This window comes from Eupeodes corollae, chromosome 2 (assembly GCF_945859685.1).
Source record: "Eupeodes corollae chromosome 2, idEupCoro1.1, whole genome shotgun sequence".
Lineage (NCBI taxonomy): Eukaryota > Metazoa > Arthropoda > Insecta > Diptera > Syrphidae > Eupeodes > Eupeodes corollae.
The window spans coordinates 26,078,147-26,099,633 of NC_079148.1; the positions used below are offsets into that span (position 1 = coordinate 26,078,147).

The 21,487-nt window shown below is 34.4% G+C and overlaps 1 protein-coding gene and 1 long non-coding RNA gene across 7 annotated transcripts in view; both read right to left on the minus strand.

Annotated features, from left to right (window-relative positions):
• Positions 1 to 21,487, minus strand: part of LOC129945348 (probable serine/threonine-protein kinase DDB_G0267686) — a 367,717-nt gene that overhangs the window by 46,810 nt on the left and 299,420 nt on the right. The window lies entirely within an intron of this gene.
• Positions 2,470 to 21,487, minus strand: part of LOC129945349 (uncharacterized) — a 121,798-nt gene continuing 102,780 nt past the window's right edge. The window contains exon 3 of the long non-coding RNA XR_008781492.1: positions 2,470 to 4,102. This is a non-coding gene — a long non-coding RNA (uncharacterized LOC129945349). The remainder of the gene's footprint in view (positions 4,103 to 21,487) is intronic.

Consider the following 21,487-nt stretch of genomic DNA (forward strand, 5'->3'; position numbering starts at 1 on the left):
GAGGAGATAGAGGGATGTCACAACAGGAATGAGGTTCGTTAATTCACTTCCCAAGGGTATACCAGCCACGAACCGAAGCCTGTAAAGAGGATCAGCGGAACATCGTAGTAGAACCGCAGTCGATGCTGAGAATATGGAAAGATCACTTCTCCAAATTATATAACGGCGATGACGAACCGAATTCCGCTTTAAGGGAGATACAACCACTCAACCTCGGCAAAGCAGATCAACAATCCGCCTACCCGACCTTGACGAAGTGAAGATAGCTATATCTAAACTTAAGTCGAATAAAGCTGCGGAAGCTGACGGCATAGCTGCCGAACTATTTAAAGCAGCAGGCGATGATTTGGTACGGAGCATGCACCAACTCATCTGAAAAATATGGTCGGAAGAAAGCATGCCCGATGAGTGGAATCTCAGCATGCCCGATACTTAAGAAAGGAGATTCTTTAAATTGCTCCAACTACAGAGGCATCAGTCTCCTTAACATTGCGTATAAGATACTCTCTGCCGTATTATGTGAACGTCTGAAGCCATTCGTCAACAACCTAATTGGTCCTTATCAGTGTGGCTTCAGACCAGGAAAGTCCACTATCGACCAAATATTCACACTACGGCAGATCTTGGAAAAAACCCAGGAGCTTCAAATTTTTTTAAAGCCGGGTATGACAGCATCTATAGGGAAGAGCTCTACCGAGCAATGTCTAGTTTTGGCATCCCTGTCAAACTTATCCGTTTGTGCAGAATGACGATGGAGAATACATGCTGCTCTATCAAGTTCGGAAAAGATTTTACCGATGCATTTGATGTCAAAAAAGGTTTTAGACAAGGCGATGCACTGTCATGCGACTTTTTGAACATCGTTCTGGAAAGAATTGTGCAAAACTCAACCATCAACACTAGAGGCACAACCTTCCAAAGATCCATTCAATTAATCGGAAAAGTAGATGATATTGACATAATTGGAAGATCAAAGCGTGATGTCAGTGGAGCGTTTTTGAGCATTGCGAAGGAAGCGAAGAAGATGGGTTTAGTGGTCAATGAGGGCAAGACCAATTATATGCTGTCATCAAAAAAGGACACTGAACAACGACGTCTTGGACAGAACGTCACCATGGACAGCTATAACTTTGAGGTAGTTAGGGACTTTGTATACCTAGGCACCGCTATTAACATAGACAACGACACTAGCGCTGAAATCAAACGAAGAATAACTCTTACAAATCGCTGCTTCTTTGGACTTAGAAGGCAATTGAGAAGTAAAGTCCTCTCTCGAGCATCTAAAATCACCATCTATAAGACACTCGTAATCCCGGTTCTCATTTATGGCGCTGAGGCATGGACCCTGTCAAAGAAAGATGAGAGCGTCTTAGGTACCTTTTAGAGAAAAAAGGTCCCGTACGCATAGATGGAGAATGGAGGGGAAGATATAACGACGAACTGTACGGCCTGAATAGCGAAACTGATCTAGTTAGCAGAATTAAAGTCCAACGGCGAAGATGGCTAGGTCTAGGATAGCGAATGGACATCAACGCTCCAGCCCGGAAGGTCTTCGAATCCAATCCCCAGGGACGGCGCAGTAGAGGAAGACCGCGACTCAGGTGGCGCACCCACCGAGGGACCGAGCTGGCTGGAGACGAATGTTGGTTTTTGCCCAGGTCCGCCCGGAATGTAGGGCCACCTTAAGTAAGTAAGTAAGTAGTAATTTACGACGCACCACACGAGCACGAGTAAGTGCGCGAAAATTTACATACACATCCCACCGATCGGGACACCGACACACAAAAATCAAAAACTTTTTATGTGCCTGCTCCAGCCCACACACAGCACGCATTTCTAAACATCGACACAAGTGTGCATACAAGTGTGGTGTCTATGGGCTGCTTAAGGCATCAAACACATAAGTCAACAAATGAAAGTTACAAAAAAGTATGTATCCGTAACGATATTATCTGTCAAGTCAGAAAATGTCAAATTTTGTTGTAAGAACCAAAAGTTAATAAGAACTTAGCAACATTCAAATAAATTATGTTTTTTTAGACTTTTCGCTCATGAAAAAGAGCAATTTGATAGCTTTTCAAGTAAAATATTCCATGTAGACAATATTAATTTCAAAATATGACAGTATTCAAAGACAAAACCAACTTAATGCAAAATATAGTTGTTCAAAGCCCATCTATTTAATTACACGATGCATTTGACGTTTAAGCATTTATGGTAAAATTGTTTCTTTTATTTTTGGGGAGTTGCACTCCAAATGTCCTAAGCTAGCAGCTTAATCACAAGCAATGACGTTTGCATGCAAACAGATTTTTGACATTTGCAGTTTGCCTTAAAGAATACGATACGCAATTGGACATTTGACCTAAGCGACGTATGGGAAACTGTCTATATTTTGTTTTTTGTCAAAACAGTTGTCAGTTCGGTGGTAGAATTCAGTGCACAAGATAAAACAAAATCTGACAACTAAAAAACTGATGTCAAAGCAAATGAGTGTCGATTAAGTAATCGTACCCTTAGCTTAAGTTGTAAACAAATGAGAGGTAACACATGTTGGAACCTATCAACTGTTTTATAACCCAAATTAAAAGGTCTTATATTTGAAAGTTTTAACATTTTTACGAATTTTTTTTTACTTTTTTTACTTCTATTATATAGTTGCCCATTATAATAAATCCCTCTTAGATGTTTTTATTCCACCCCCCCTCTAACCAATAAAATTGTCAGGATACGTTGATTTTCATAATTCAATTTTTACGAGAATTTCAAGACCTAGCTAATCCTCTTACATGGAATTTTCTATTCTTTTGCAATTTGTGACGTTGTCGACGACGAGCGACGATGGCAACATCATCGTGTCGGTGGTAGGGAGTGTTCTGTTCATGTTTCATAAGAACATTCAGGACAACACCAGATTAAGGATATTTCTTTTTTTTTGTTTGCTTGCTTTTATATAAAAAAAGAAACATAATTAATTTTTTGTTAAAACAGGAATAAAAGGAATTAACTTAATTAATTCCGCAAAGAGCACACAACAAACAAAAGAAAAAAAATATATTAAATAAAAAGGTCAACACTTTGTCTAATTAATCATCGTTTATAGTACCTCCTACAAAGTTTTATTTTTGTTGGCAGCACTGTGTAGTCGTCGTCGCTGTCGTCGTAGCCCAAGGGATATACATTATACCTACACATGTATGTACGTAATTTTATACGCCAACAAAACATGCAGAGGTTCCAGGGCGCGGTGTTGACACAATCAAACAATAAAATCCTCGAGTGGGTGTTCAACAAGCCGCGAGGAGCTCAGAGGCAACATTAAAAAAAAAACGAAGCTACACACACATAAACCCCGAAGCGAAGTTGGTGTAATCATAATGACTGTTTGTTTGGCATATACAAAGCACACTCCAAGTTTGACATTTAACTCCGTGTTCCTACCGTTTTAACACTCCAACTGACTCGACATAAAATAGCTTGTACCTATATAGTGTATAGGTTGCCCTGCTACTACGGCCCGCCCTTCAGAATTTAGAACTTGATGGCAAAATACAAAAAAAAAAAAAACTAAGTGTTGGGTTCCTTCTTGTTGCGAGTCGTTATACTCGCGCTACCGTATAAAAGTCGACGTTAACGTCGTCGTCGTTGACGTTGACGTTGTCGTCGAAGCGAAGAAAAGGTGCTGAGATGTGGATTAGCACTTTTGCAAATCGCTTTAAGTGTGTTCACACATTCAAGTTAGTGGCGCGTTGGTAATAAGACACCGTTTTATAACCCTATACCGTTGCGGTGCGGTGCTGTGCGGCATTAACAACATGCAAAGCGTGCAGAAGTATAAAACTTACGACCGACGCTGATCTATGTCACACAAGTGAGTGAGTGAGTAAGTGAGTGTGAAAGAGAGAAAGAAAATATATAAAACTTTTCATCCTAACCAAACGTTATAACAACACTTGAAGGAAACCTTTTTTGTTGGTAACGTCGTCGTCGTCGCGATAGGACTAAGTATAGTCGTTCAACATCTATTGACACTTCTTGGTTTTCTCTATTTTTATATATACCATATAAATATGTATGTGTGTAGACAAATCCTTGAACGTACCTGAAATGAAAAAAAGCAAACAAAAATTATTAGACTTAAGATAAAAAAAAAAGTTCTTATAAACTAAATCTGGAAACAACGAAAGAATATAAGGAACAAGCCTGAGTCGTAAGGACTTTCTTGTAATTCAAAGTATTTGTAACTTAACTCAAGACTTAGATTCCAGCTCACTTTTAAAGTACATACTTAAAAATAGAAAGATTTTAGTTCTCCTAAGTGTGAGTACTTAATTTTCGTACATTCTTGGACTTAAGTACTTGTACTTAAAACAAGGAAAATACCACAATTTTTACAGTCTTTGTGTTTAAAAACTTCAGTTATAAAATAGTACGTAAAGTATTTAAGCAATTGATACTTCAAGTATTCAAACAACACTTTAAATATTTATGAAATAATTAAGCAGTACTTAGATTACTTTATCAGTACTTAAAGAGTTTAACAAAAACTTTAATAATTGAAAGAACCCCTGGTTTTCTTATTTCTGGGGTTCAAGATCTTAAGGTTATAGAGAAGTACTTCTAGCATATGACCAATACTTTGAGTTTTTGACAATAATTCTAGTATTTAAAAAAAAACTTCAAGAACTTTTTGCCAAAGCTTAAAGTACTTGAAATTATCAAAATTTATATAGTCTCTGAAGTTCAAAACCCGGGCCTGTAAATTGAAGAAAAGTACTTTAGGTATAAGGGCAACACTTCAAGTATTTAAGAAGTACTTCAAGTACTTCAGCAGTACTTCAATGTTTTAATATAAATGTAAGTAATGAAAAGTACCACTTTAATGTTTTGTCTGTGGGTTCAAGAATTAGGCCTTAGGTAACAGAGCAAGTACTGTAAAAACTTAAGCTTTTTGCCCGAACTTCAAAAACTTGAGCAATACTTTGAACAGTTGTTTAAGTTCTCTAAGTACTTGGATAATATTTCAATTTTATGATAAATTTCAAACTTCAAAAGTACTTGTCAAATACTTAAATTGCAAAGTCTTAAAATTGTGGTGTTACCAATAAAAATTATCATTGAACTTGTAGCAAAACCCGAAATTGATTTTATCCAAGAGTACTCTACTAAAAGTGTAAACATACCCTAAAAATTCGAACTGAAATACCACACTGGGAATAGAAAGTCATCATCAACAAACCAAAAAAAAAACGACTTTGATTAAATGACTTGTCAGAATAGAGTAGTGCAGCAAACTGATGTTACACGGTAAACCGCAGAAAAAAGGAAAATCTCTCTCGAGTTTTCCAGCTCAATCCAAATCGTACCAAACCAATATAAAGTACATGTACTTCTATACATGAGTATCTCTACTCTATGAAGACTTTCGTAGAATTTTAACCAACAAAAAAGAAAATACAAAAATAGAAGAAAAACCCTTAACCAACCACCATGTAACGTGTCTTTGGTCGATTTACTGCTTTATGTCCTTTTCATCATTTCTGGCTGGCAAATCCCTTAAGTAATCGTACTTGTGAATGGAAGAAGTAAGAGAGAAAAAAAAATTCAAATGAAAGTTCTTCCTTAGGTTTTATCCTCTTGTTGAATGTTCAAAAAAAAAAGAAAGAAACAGCACACTTTCCACAAGAGAAAACGAGAGAAGAGATGACATTATACGTTGGAGAAAAAAAGAAAACACACAAAAATGTACAGATATAGAAAAGAACTCAAAGGCATCGCGGCATTAGGAAGGATCTGTACTCTTACTCTCTCTATCTATACAAACTCTGTGCATAGAATTTTTGTGATGTGGTAGTGATGGTTCCTTGTACCAGGGAGAGAAAAACAGGAACAGCAGAAAGAACTGTTCGTCGGAGTGTAAACGGAGCTTAATGCTCGTATAAATGTTTCGTCGTTATTTTAACTAGAAAAAAGGGAATATGTGTGGCATGATTTTATTTTCCATGCCAAGAGGAGAATATAAAATGTTCTGTAAAATAAATTAACACACAAACAAAATTCTATACTAGACACAAGAAGGAAGAACACGAACGAACGGAGGAGGGGAAAAGTGTTCTTTTTGTTGTGGTGAAAAACGTTTTGAGGTTATGGTGCCGACGGACGACTTGGACGAAGGTAGTTAGTGCATTTCGTTAAGTAGTACAACATGGCCGCCATTTTGAATCGCAATCAGTTAGTTTTTCCTCCATTTTGATGAATATCACACTTTTTTATGTTGTTAAAAAATCAAATAGAAGATTAATTTTCTTCGAATTATTTTCCTTATTTTCTTAAATTCAACAGAGTGTCACAAGTTGCAAGGTTCCACCTTTTATATTTGTATTTTACATTCACTTGATTATGTTTCTATTTATAAGTTTGTACATAGTAAGAAAAATGAACTTCTTAAGCTATGTACCTACCTACTTTGAAAATAACTGAACCGTTTCATAAGATTTATGTTCTTAACTTGCATTTTATTTTATTTTTCTCATGTTTGGCATCATGTTAAACAACTCATGGAGCGTTCAGTCATTTAATAGTTCTTTTTTTTTAAACTTGAGTCAACTAACAACTTACTATATCGTGTTCACAAAACAGACTTTTGGCATGAATAACAAGCTTACATTTATGTAGTTAACAATAATGTTTTACATGACGATTCAACGCCCATTTAAATTGGCATTGGTACTGGGACATGCCTTTTTTTGTTTTTGCAAAACGAATGTTGTTAAGTGAGTGTTTGCGTTACAAACGTGTATTTAAGTCACATTTTTATTTTATAAACCAATTAATTTTCTTGTCAAAGTTTTGAATAAAATTATATGTTGCAATTTTGAGATAAGGTAGATTTTTAGCGGTTTAAATTATCGATTCTAGTAAATCAAAGTCGATTTCAGGGAATCACTCACAAATCATTGAGGAATTTGACATATATCACATGATTATGACATATTTCAGATAAATATGGTAAGTCCCTCACGAGTTTGATGTATATTGACATTTACGGATGAAACTGATGAACCACAAAAAATCTGGTGAATCGTAAAATCTTTCACAGTAGAATCTGTCAAATAACAGTAAAATCTTTCAAATTATAGAAAAGTTAGTCAAATCACAGAAGAATCTTTCAAATCATAGAAGAATCTGTTAAATCACAATGGAATCTTTAAAATACGTCAAATAACAGTAGAATCTTTCGAATTACAGAAGAATCTGTAAAATCACAGAAAAATCTTTCAAATCACTGATGAATCTGTCCAATCACAGTAGAATCTATAAAATCACAGAAGAAGCGGTCAAATCACAAAAGAATCTGTCGAACCATAGAGGAATCTGTCAAATCACAAGAGAACCTTTAAAATCACAGAAAATCAGTCAAATCACAGACAAATCTGTCAAATCACAGAAGAATCTGTTAAATCACAGAGGAATCTTTCAAATCACAGAAGAATCTGTCAAATCACAAAAGAATCTCGCAAATCATAGAATAATCTTTTAAATCGCAGAAGAATCTGTCAAATCACAAAAGAATCTGTCAAATAACAGTAGAGTCTATAAAATCACAGAAAAATCTGTCGAATCACAGAGGAATCTGCCAAATCACAGTAGAATCTTTAAAATCACAGACAAATCTGTCAATTCACAGAAGAATCTGTTAAATCACAGAAGAATCTTTAAAATCACAGAAGAATCTGTCAAATCACTGAGAAATCTGTCCAATCACAGTAGAATCTTTAAAATCACAGAAAAATCTGTCAAATCACAGAAGAATCTGTTTAATCACAGAAGAATCTTTAAAATCACAGAAGAATCTGTCAAATCACAGAGGAATCTGTCCAATCACAGTAGAACTTTTAAAATCACAGAACAATCTGTCAAATCAAAGAAGAATCTGTCAAATCGCAGAAGAATCTGTCAAATAACAGTAGAATCTTTCAAATCATAGAAAAATTTGTCAAATCACAGAAGAATCTGTCAAATCATAGAAGAATCTGTTAAATCACAATAGAATCTTTAAAGTCACAGAAGAATATGTCAAATAACAGTTGAATCTTTCAAATTACCGAAGAATCTGTCAAATCACAGAAGAATCTTTCGAATCCAAGTAACAAATAACATAAGAATATTTCAAATGACAGAGGAATCTGTCAAATCACACAAGAATTTGCCAAATAACAGAAGAATCTATTAAATCACAGAAGAATCTGTCAAATCACAAAAGAATCTGTAAAATATCAGTAGAATCTTTAAAATTATAGAAGAATCTGTCAAATAACAGTAGACTCTTTCAAATTACAGAAGAATCAGTCAAATCACAGACGAATGTGTCAAATTGCAGAAGAAGCTGTCAAATCGCAGAAGAAGCTGTCAAATCACTGCAAAATCTGCAGAACCACAGCAAATTTAGTAAATATGAACAAAATCTGTGAAATTACATATGAAGACGGACAATATTGGAAAAAGTAACGGACTCATTTGTTAAATTCCAGTAGTCGTAGGCCAATATCAAAGAAAGAAGAAAGTAAGCTTTTTTTTCTCTCTTTCTCTCTCTCTTTCATTTTATGTTCTTAATGCTTACACATATCCAATAACCAAGTTTTTAAAACACCTCTCATTGAACTAAGGTATTCATTCATATAAGTTACTACTCAATCAACTATGTGTATCCACAGAGAAGCAATCCTTTTATATAAATGCAAAACCACCTCTCAACACTATTCGAGGGTTTACTATAAAATACTACACTAAAGGTACATTGGGGATTGTTATAAAAACCTTATTTCTCCCCCAACACATTGTAGGTTACCTATAGTCGGCACTGCAGTGCAACTGCACATATAGTTCGTACTTATGTTGTTAAAACCGCTGTAAACCACTTCAGTACGAATGGAAGTTTCTTTTCATTTCAAGGCTTTGTTAAGCACATTTTTCAAACCCATAGTATGTACCCATAATATGTGCTACCTTATACCTTTCCTTTACTGGATGCGATGATGATATGTACACGCCCGGTCGCCTGCCATCATATGCATCCACAGTGTAAAGTACATGTGGTGTAAGTTGCAAGTTGAGTGGCTTAAGGGCTCTTATATAAATGGTAGAAAGCTTTGAGATGTAACTATATACGATTTGTGCACCCGCCACAGGCAGCAAAAGGTGAATAAAAATGTATTGTAATTTCTGTTCGTTCGTTTCTTCTTTTTGAAAAATCCTTTTGAATACTATTGAATTGAAAATGATGCAATGGCATAAAAGTTGAGGCTTTGATCATGTGTATGAGTTCTGTGGTGGTTCCGACAAAGACAAAGAAAAGAAATAATCAACTGGAATCAAAAGAGTGGAGTTGAGAGGCCTTTATTTCACTGAACTACAATTTCCCACTCGACCAAGAAACATTGAGTGCATACAAACGAAAGTTAAAGGAATTTTCTCATTGTTAGTTTCCGATTCACTTTTTTTCTCCACCAAACTGACATATAGTTACTTTGACAAGGGATCATGTAAAAGAAACGTGTAGAGACTGTCAAAATAACAATGTGTCATGTTGATTTATCTTTATTCACAATAAGATTGCATACAATTTGTTCATCCATCAAAATGAATAAAAATGCTTGGTATGTTAAGATGCAGAGGGCGCTTAATTCGATAGCAGACAAATATTTCCTTCAGAAAACTTGGTAGTAAAAAGTGTTCTGGAGTGCACTTTATTCTTAGATTTTTTTAAATGATGTCACGGCACTTGAAAATAAGGCTTCATAAAATCCTAATTCTTCTTATATTATTAATAAGTCAAAATATAGTTTATTTTCTATCTGTAAGGCAATAAATATCAAATTCCATTGGAGAATACCTGAGATCTCCATGGATTGAAAATCATTTAAGAAATCTGGGGAGGAATCGGCTAAGGTGATTGTTGACTATCAATTTTTTGATAGTCAAATTGACTACCATTTTCATTCCGTCTGTGTAAGATGATTCAACTCATTTCAATTCGATTGAACAATTTCAGATTCAAATTGTCAAAATTCGTTGTTGCCTTGGTGAAATTTTAAATTGATTCTTATAAAATATCTAAATAAATAATTCAAATTGGCTGATTTTGAATAAAATTCTAACTTTTCTTGCTTTTTTTCGAATGTTGTAAGCTTTGTCGGTCACAGGAATGTGTTTTTTAAAAGAAACAAAGTAAACTAAGAAAATTTTCCAGTCGTTTGTGTAAGCGTCTGGTAGCTCTATTCGGAATAAACAAATTTGTTTGAAAACGACTATCACATTTTTTTGTGATAGCTTTTTAGGTATCAATTTGACTATCACCTTACGTAGTTCAAATTCGATCATTTTGATTGTCATTTATCAACAATCACCTTAGCCGATTCCACCCCTGTTTTTATTTTCACTTAAAAATCGAAAGGTATCTTGCGATTTCAGGGCTTTTGGCAAGCATCTGTGAAAAAATATTCGAAATGCTCTAAAAATAATTGAAAATTACTCCAAAATTTGTGTAAAAGTGAGTGTCAACGCGTTGACGCAGTGCTACTTATCACACCATCAACGAGTAGTGAAGCATTTCCATTCCATTCGTCTAATAGCATGTTATAATCAATTATGTCCCGTGTAAACTCCGTATAAAAACTTTCGAACACTTCCAATGACTTTATAAATTTTCTTTACTGAGGCTACCAATTATCGATAAATTACTATTAACAGTCAACCAGTCTCAACGTAGCCTTAGAGAAATAACACAATCAGGAAACTTTTTATTTAAAACTGTTTACTTAACACTACAAAATGTTGTTCTTGTTGGAGCTTGAATGCTTCCATTTCCATTTTTAGTAATGGAGTAGTTATTATTTGCCAACTGTCAAAAGATGACAGCTTCAAAAGTGAGAGTTGAACGAGCAGCAAGTGAATTTACAAAAAGGAATTTTACTGTTATTTTGAAATAGAAAATGAACGATAAATTACTATTATCAGTCAACCGGTCTCAACGTACCCTTAGAGAAATAACACAATCAGGAAACTTTTCACTCAAAACTGTTTACTTAACACTACAAAATGTTGTTCTTGTTGGAGCTTGAATGCTTCCATTTCATTTTTTTGTAATGGAGTAGTTATTATTTGCCAACTGTCAAAACGTGACATCTTCAAAAGTGAGAATTGAACGAGTAGCGTGTTATTCAAAATAAAACCTCTTGGACAGTCAAAAGTGAATTTACAAAAAGTAATTTTACTGTTTTTGAAATAGAAAATGATCGATAAATTACTATTATCAGTCAACCAGTCTCAACGTAGCTTAGAGAAATAACACAATTATAGGAAACTTTTCACTCAAAACTGTTAACTTCAAACTATAGCTACAAAATGTTTTTCTTGTTGAAGCTTGAATGCTTCCATTTCCATTTTTAGTAATGGAGTAGTTATTATTTTTCCAGCTGCCAAAAGATGACAGCCTCAAATGTAGAGTTAAACGAGTAGCGTGCTATTCAAAATAAAACCTCTTTGACATTTTCAGTAAAAATTAGCTTACAAAAAGTAATTTTACTGTTATTTTTTAAATAGAAAATTATCGACAAATTACTATTATCAGTCAACCGGTCTTAACGTAGCCTTAGAGAAATAACACAACTCAAAACTTATAACTTACCACTATTACTACAAAATGTTGTTCTTGTTGAAGCTTGAATGCTTCCATTTGCATTTTAAGTAATGGAGTAGTTAACTGTCAAAAGCTTTAAAAGCGAGAGTTGAACAAGTAGAGTGCTATTGAAAATAAAACCTCTTTCACAGTCAAAAGTGAATTTACAAAAAGTAATTTTACTGTTAGAAATAGAAAATAATAATCAATTATGTCCCGTGTAAACTCCGTGCAGAAAGTTTCGAAAGTGTCCAGGAACTTTACCAATTTTTTTTTACTGAGTCTACCAAATACCGATAAATTACTATTATCAATCCACCGGTCTCAACGTAGCCTTAGAGAAATAACACAATCAGGAAACTTTTCGCTCAAAACTGTTAACTTCAAACTATTACTACAAAATGTTGTTCTTGTTTATGCTTGAATGCTTCCATTTCCATTTTTAGTAATGGAGTAGTTATTATTTGCCAACTGTCAAAATGACAGCTTCAAAAGTGAGAGCTGAACGAGTAGCGTGTTTTTTTAAAATAAAACCTCTTTGACAGTTAAAAGTGAATTTACAAAACTTAATTTTAAAATTTTTTTTTTATTATCGATAATTCTTTGTATTGACATTTACTGGACCTCAATGTTATCCCTGATATGGTCGTGTGTATTTTAGGAAATATCTGACACTCTGTTGTTTGTAGAAAACTGCTGATACTTGGATATCAAGAAATCTTCCCCCAAGTGCAACATTTTACATCATTAGAAAGTTTATACGAATACTCTATACACATGCATCTAAACCTTAAACAAACATCTTTGAATAAGTCATATATTGACCACTTAAAGAGTTTTCTTAGAGCAAATATTTGCTTAGATATTACGAACAAAAAAAAAACATTTACCTAAACAAAAATCAATAAATCAGTTCCTACGAACAAATGTAAACTCTTTATGTTAATCTATCATCATTACAAATTTTACTCCTCGTTCCCCTCTCTCACTCTTAGTTTAAGGCCTTTCTAAATACACATTTTATAGAATTACATCTCGTCAACAAACTTGTTAATATTTATCACTCGGTTAATCAACAAAACAAGCTGTTGACACAAATTTAAGCAAATAAAATTGGATTAACATGTCTTCAACAATAACAACAACACCAACTGTCTATAGATACGTATAAGTAAGTAGGCAGTAGGTAAAATATATGTTAATGTGAAGTCCAACAAAATTGACCCCTCCCATTGCATCCAAAGCTTGCAGTCTTGAAAACATCAGTAACAGCACCACAACCAGCTAACGCCTGCCACCACCAGAACCAGAACCAGCAAAAGCAACCAGCACCGGCTATCATCGCCGCCGCACGTTTCATGCATGAACAATTTACCCCAACTAATTGATTGTGACGTTGAAGTTATTTACACAACTGAAAACGTGTACTTATATAAATTTGTTAGTCTGACATTAAACTAATAAGAAATTCAGCACTAACTTAATGGTGTTGTATGTTGAGTAGGTAGGTATACTACCTATACCTTTACTGAAGTCCGACCAGGTCCACAGGTCCAGGCTATAACCCACCACAGCCGAGCCGTGTCTTCTTGCGCAAAATATATGGTCGATAGATAACAAAGAGGTAAGAGATGGAAAGGTGCAGACTTGATGGTAAGGCAAAACGTAGTCGTCATAGTTGTCGTTGTGGAGTGTTGTAGATATACCGCAAGTGAAAGGCGAGATGAATGCTATACTATTAGCCTGAACATATGTCAGAAACCATGTAAATACCAAGCAATTTGCGAAATTCCATAAACTATAAGCACAAAACCAGTCAGGCATTCATCCACAACAACACTATACTCAACTCAACCCAACCAGCTTCAGCCTTCCCAGCCCACGTACATACATTATAAAGCAGAGTAGAGTAGATATGGTAAAGTGGTCTGTGCAAACTGCTGCAGCACTTGGAAAAGACCCCATACAGTCTGCGACTACAAGTATACCTTAGCTAGCTATATGGACTCTTAAAGAGTTCCCCTGAGTGGTGTCTTTCTATAAGCAAGCAAGCTAGCTAGCTAGCTATGACCACTTAGCTATTCATGTGATTTCTTGAGTGAATGGTGAAACCTCATAAAATATTCATAAAACCATATCTCCCACCCGATATGTTATATGGTGTGGTATCTATAGGGACAGGCACTGTTATAACAACAATGGACATGGCACATGGACAAAGGTTGAACAGAGAGAGAGATTGAGTTCCATAAGAAGGCGACGACGGCGGCGAAACGAGGAACTACAACTCAACTCACCTTTACTGCCTTCGCATATATAAAATACACCTTGGGGGCATTTGCCATATTGATCTGGTCACATACTGCGCCACAAGAGTTATACGGTATGCAATATGTCCTCCAAAGATACATTATAATGGGGGCTGTTGGTTGTTGATGATGATGATGCTGATGACGATGATGTGGAACCACACACATGGAGTATAATATCGTTCACAGCAGGAGGAAATATATACACGCTGCGCTGCGCTACGCTGGCTGGTATAAGACCAAAGGAGTAAAAGTATCTTTGGGTGTACACACCTCTCGCCAGCTTGGTTTATGAATACGAGCGACTTATTGACTTCGGTTCATGAAGACCAGACCCAGCCCAGCAGGAGCAGCTTAGTTCACATTCAGAGCAGAGCATATAACAATATCAGACAAAAACAAGGAAAAAAAACCTCAAAGTGAGCACCGACATTCGGGCAACAAAAGTATCAAAGGAACGAATATAGTATACGGAATGCTACAAGATGTCTAGGAAAAGTTTAACACTTACCCTATGGGGGATTAGAGTCACGGGTTGATGGTGAAAATAATAATTTTCTATTCTATTATTCTTGTCAGAAAAAAACGCTTCTAAACAACTTGAGTATAAATGATCTCAGAACAGGTGAAAGTTATATTTTTTTTGCAAATGGCGGCAAGTGTCACTTCCATTTTGACACTTGTGAAGTAAACACATACAAAAAATTTCAAAAAAACGCGTCTAAACAACTAGAGTACGAATGATCTCATAACAGGTGAAAGTTCTAAATTATTTGCAAATGGCAGCAAATGTCAATTCTATTTTGACACTTGTTAAGTAAACACATAAAAAAAAACTTTAAAAAGACGCTTCTAAACAACTAGAGTATGAATGATCTCAGAACAGGTGAAAGTTATAATTTTTTTGCAAATGGCGGCAAGTGTCACTTCCATTTTGACACTTGTGAAGTAAACACATACAAAAAATTTCAAAAAAACGCGTCTAAACAACTAGAGTACGAATGATCTCATATCAGGTGAAAGTTCTACATTTTTTTGCAAATGGCAGCAAATGTCAATCCCATTTTGACACTTGCGAAGTAAACACATACAAGACAAACTTCAAAAAGACGCTTCTAAACAACTAGAGTATGAATGATCTCATATCAGGTAAAAGTTCTACATTTTTTTGCAAATGGCAGCAAATGTCAATCCCATTTTGACACTTGCGAAGAAAACACATACAAGACAAACTTCAAAAAGACGCTTCTAAACAACTAGAGTATGAATGATCTCATATCAGGTGAAAGTTCTAAATTATTTAAAAATGGCTGCAAGTGCCACTTTTATTTTGACACTTATGAAGTAAACACATACAAAAAAAACTTTAAAAAGACGCTGAGTGATCTCATAACAGATGAAAGTTCTAAATTATTTGCAAATCGCAGCAAATGTCAATTCTATTTTGACACTTTGCAAAATAACTTCAAAAACACGCTTCTAAACAACTAGAGTATAATTAATCTCATAACAGGTGAAAAATAACAAAATTTCAATCCTATTTTGACACTTGTGAAGTAAACACATACAAAAAAAACTTCAAAAAGACGATTCTAAACAACTAGAGTATGAATGATCTTATAACAAATGAAAGTTCTACATTTTTTGCAAATGGCAGCAAATGTCAATCCTATTTTGGCACTTGTGAAGTAAACACATACAAAACAAACTTCAAAAAAACGCTTCTAAACAACTAGAGTATGAATGATCTCATAACAGATGAAAATTCTAAACTTTTTGCAAGCTGCATTGCATATATTTTTCTGCAAGCTTTGAACTGTCTATATAGAAATTAGTAGGTTCATTTACCCTAATATCACAGAAAAAGGCCACATCATGAACACAAAAATTGCCCACACTTTCCGAAGTGCCCAAAGATGACAACGAGTGACGACGACGAAGGACAGACGAACGAGACGAGACGGCATGGCAGTCGGCAGCATATAGCGGCATTACCATTGAGTGCTATATAGCGTGAACAATGAACGCATTGTAGAGCGGCAAGCAATGCCATGTAATTCCAACTTAATCCGATCAAATAGGTTGACATACGTGACAAGTAAATATTACCATACACACAACAGGCAAACATGCTTTCCGAGTGCTTTTCTTTCTTAAGAGGTTTATTTACGATGATGGGGGCTATGTGCCTTGCTCTGCTGGTGAGGAGGGAATTGAAGTAGAAGGTATTTGGATTGGTGTCTTGTGCGCTGACCTTTTTTCTTTTTTTGCTTCTTTTGCTTTTTGATTTCTTGGGTAGGATAAGAAGGAGGACAAAAACGGGCCAGAGCACCGAACACCGAACACCGAAGGACGACAGTAGAGACAGTTTGACAAATTTATGAGACCTTTTTTTTTCTCTAGCCTTTGTTTGCCGTATATAAGCAGCAGACTAAATGGTATTGGAAGGCGGATAGAAATCGATTTAGATAAGATTGATATTTGGTCTCGGAAGGTTTTAGGTTTACACAAAAGACAACAAAGTGGTCGACATTAAGGAACTAATATCATTGACAATTGACACATAGATGAGGGTAAATTTTATTTTTTTTTGTTGTTCGTTGAGATAAAGTAGAAAGGATGAGAACTTATTTGATTTACCTATACCCGGATAGGTTTCTTATTTGAACTTTTTTGGCTTCACTTTTTTTTTTGAAAGTTAGGCAATTCTTTTGTATCATCTTTGATTGGGTTAAGTGCTAGGGTAAGGAAATAGACTAGAATATTGAAGTTGAGTCACTTTTGAACCTTTTGGGAAGATTGAAAACGTAAGTTTTGCTGTGTCAATTTTTTGAGCATCGTTGTTTGAGTATCAATCTAAGCAAGTTGATTGAAAGGATAATCAAGTGTTAAATAAGACCTTCTTTAGAGTTCATTTGTTTAAATAACTCATAAAATCCTTAGAGATTTTTTTTGGACTGTTTTCGATATGTATGTTAGAATCCAGTCTATTTCACCAAAATGATCAATAAATTACTGTATTTGTCAAGTCCGCTAAGACCAAGTGTCAGTCATTTAAACGATTTGATCACAAAATAAGGTGTAAATCCACTTTTATCAGCGGTTTAACCAAAGTGACACATAATTCACCTAAATAAAACTCAACACAAAAACAATAAACGTAAACAATAGCATTATCCACCGCAAACTTACCAAATGTGGTGAGTTAATTCTGCTTAATTTCTTTTTAGCGAAAATGGAGCCCTAAATGCAGAAGTAGTCGAAAAAATAAGATTTTCTATAAAACCAACCTTTTACCAAACTTTAATTTCCAAAAAAGAATTTTGTATTCCAACGTTTGACACAAATTTCACTTTCTGTCACTTTATGTCTCTAAACTGTCAAATACAACATGTTTAACACATTGAAATATTAAATAGCTCTTTTCAACTTAAACTAGAATAATTGAACGCTGGTGCAACTATTTCATGAGTGTCAAACATCTCTTTTTAAGTTATTCACCGCTGCTGTGGTGAATAAAAAGCAAAAATAACTAACTTTGATAAAATTATAAAGTATAATCTATTTTCGCATCTGTCAAAACAAATTACATGGTCCAATTCATATTTAATGATACCAATTATCAACACCATTGACCCTCGACTAAAAGTATAACATCCACCAAAATAAAAGGAGGCAACTGTCATGTCCATTATAAAGCCGCCTTGTTATTGATCGTAAAACAAGACCTTCATAAAAGAGCAAAAAGCACAAAAATAAAAATAACAGTCTTGTATAACTGCATTATACTTATATTAATTTCATGAAATAAAATAATACAAAAAAAAATTAAAATTCACGTTTTGAAGTATATACCATGACAAGAGGTGAATTTTTGTATATTTTTTTGTGTGTGGAGAAAACATGCTCAAGGTGTGCACCTTTTTGCACCTGTGCATAACATAATAATCATAAATGCTGTGTGTACTATCACTATACTACTAAAACTACCTGGACTTGAATCATGAAAGGCGCACAGAGAAGCCAAGCCATGCCAAGCCAATTCAAGTCAAGTCAAGCCAAGCCCATGCCAAAAGTAGGATCTTGCTCAATAATAAATTTATCTTTATCGGCTCGATCGACTGCAGCGGCAACTCGAAAAACCAACCGATATGGTTAGCATGGTGAAGGTGATGAGGGGGGAACAAGATGGTGGTGGCATAAGGCGCAAGGCTCACGGTGTACCTATATAGACATTGTTCAATCCGTTCTTCAACAGAGCCCTTCCCGAGAAAGGTAACATGTAATTAATACTGTTGAATGTTGATGCTATAAAGAAGGACGAAAGGTGCGGCAGTGCACATTCAAAAGTCAATCGCTCGTGCCACAAATAATCTTAAAATGTTCACCACACACCCGATACACCCGATGAAGATAATATACAATTTCGTGGATTCGATATACCTATGTATGTTTCTTTGACGCCATTTGCCGTTGTTCCGATTCCGACCGACTATATGGTGTCTGGGGTTTTCAATTCCGTACAAAACACAATTATATATGTACGTATTTTGTTTTTATAGCTCCCTGGGCGACACGAATGACAGTATAGAGTCCTGATGGTTATTTGTGTTGCTTTGATGTCACATATAATGGCCGCGCCGAGCCGCGCCATGGCACAGCATGGGGACGTCTTTCCTTTAAGGTTTTAACAATTTAATAGTTCTTGTTGTTGTTTTTGTGTTATTTTTTTCTGTTTGTATCTTGTTATTGTGTTGGCACATTGGCTCATCAGCGTTAAATTAACTCTTTAGTGTGACATTCAATGTCCATCATTTTTAGTGGTGAGTTTAGTTGTATATAGAAATACAATACCATCGTGAAAAGTCTTTAGCATAAGTCGGACGGGTGGAGATTGGAATCAAAAGAAATCATTAGCAGAAAATAAAAAAAAAACTGACAGCTTTGGAGGAGTGTTAGGATTTACCGTTTCGGTTGTCATGATTTAACAAAGGATAAGATACCACAAAGAAAACAATCAGCAGTTTTTGACATTTATCATTGTTTTGATGTTTTCTTTTAAGTTTGGACCGCAGAAAATCTTTGCTACCGTTTTTACAAGCTATTTTTATTTTTTAAACTGCACTTCAATCGATTACTTAATCCAGTACAGTTTTTCCATGCACGATGAGGTAAAAACTAAATTCACCACATTTGGTGAGTTCTTATTGCACTTTGAGTAATTGAATCCTAATTCAACTCGACATTTCGATTTTTCATATAAGGGGAGCATGTGATGTCAACCAAGTAAAAATCGAAAGAATGAATGCGTTCAGCGTAGTAAACAAGAACAATTGTAAGTTTATCAAGATTTTGGACTGTTTACATGATGTTCTGTTTTACTGTTCGATGTATTGATTAAAAACTAAGCAATTAATTGATATTTAATGACACTCTTATCAAGTCAAAACAAAAATCTTAAACAAATAAATTTGTTAATAAGTTATCTCTTTAAAATTGATTTTAGCTTGTACAAAGAATTGTTGATGATATCGTTTTGAACTACTTATAATGTCATAATAATGATGTTTTCTTGTGTAGTTGTTTGTTTTTTGAAGAGATAATGATATAAAAAAACATGTTAACTGAAGATTATTTTTACCTTGAAGTTTAATGATACGTTCGTAGTTAGAGTTTTGTTTACAAGTTGATTTTGATAATAAGGATCCTCTTGAGAATATACAAGGAACTTGTTTATAATTAAATTGAAATTATTAATTGATTTTCGATTCTTAAGAGGTTTGTAGATCTTGAATGTTGTTACATGTTTGTTTTATGAATTGCATATATGTTATATCCACAGAGAACGATGTCAGTGCTTAAAAGAAGAATGATTGGAATTTTTAAAAAGAAGAGGTCCCAAGTGACTCGCCTGTGGTACTCCTCTTAAAATGAATGTCGTTCGTTCCATACATCCCCTATCATATACAAAATATTCCTACTAACATAAAATCAAACTTTGACAGTATAAAAATGAAATAATCAAAGTCATGTCAAACCTAACCACGGCACACGTTCAACACAATATCAATAAAAATAAAATAAATATACAAATACCCTTACTCAAACCCTACTTCTATAAATGTTTATATGAACATTATCAAGAATATGGTTATGACTCTTTAATAATTCATGGGAAGACGTTAATCCTATAGCTATTCAGCCAAAGACAATTTCAACAAGGAATACATTTTATCGTTTATGTAAGTACACACATCAGACTATACATACGTACATGGGATGCTTCTGCATGAAGTACTCCGCAAACAGAGCCAGCAGCCTTGACAAGCTGCCTGGCTCCTTGGCTGGCATTATCTTCACAAGAAATCAATACTGAAATAATTCCAGATTGAAATAAAATGGATTATCTTCAATCGAATATTGAATATCTCCCCACCCGTATATGGGTGGCCTTGTTATAGTCAGTCTTCAGTCGTATCTTTATATGCATAGTTATCATTCATGAATTCGTTATAAATAAGGGAATTTAATTCACTCAAATATGGTTCTCTTAGGTTTGTCATCTTTCGTAGAAGGTAATGCTCATTTGTCAGATGACAAATGTAATGATAAAGCAGTAGCAGAGAGTACAATGTTTTGGGGAGATATTGTAAAAGTATGTCTATACCCTTACCTTGTCAATGATATATCGACAATAGGACTGAGTGAAAAATGTGAATTGATGTGATTGTTAATTTGCTATGGATGCTGTTCCAAAATACGAGTATAAGATACAATTTATAAAAGGAGCAACATAACCATTTGAAGGCAATTGTTTGGATAAATACGAGTATACGATATTTTTGTGATTGATATAAAATTCTATTACATTGACTTTGATGTGTATTATTTTTTAATGGTGCAAGAAATAACTTTGTGTCAGGTATGTTATCTTTTAGTTTATGGAAAAAGATTTAACAACAAGCGCATTTTGTTTAACACAAATGCTAACTTTGTATTGTTTGCATTTAATAAGAAAGGCCTCACTTGGGTCTCTTGTGGTACTCCATTTTATTTTTTTGTTTTTATTAGAGATATAAGTTTTATCACATCATAACATCGGAACAACTAATTTTATTGGAGGTTGACGTTCAAAAGTATGACAGATAGGATACGAACTCTAATTTTGACGTTTTTGGGTCTTTTACTTAAACCATAACGAAAAAGTAATACAATACTGTTTTTTGACATACATTTTTCATTTGAATTGATTTGACAGATAACGGATAACGTCTTTTTTTGACGTTTATTGAGTTCTTAAATCAAATTATCATTAGAAACTTCAAAATTTTGCGTTTTTTGACTATTTTTATATGGAATTTGACAGATAATAGTTTGACTGACTTTAAATGAAGTTTACGGAGATTGTAACAAATTGTAGTATGGAAAGAAAAAATCTAAATCTAATTGTATTCTATACTTGTTCAATCCAAAATCATACGATACTTAGTGTTCTTAACTA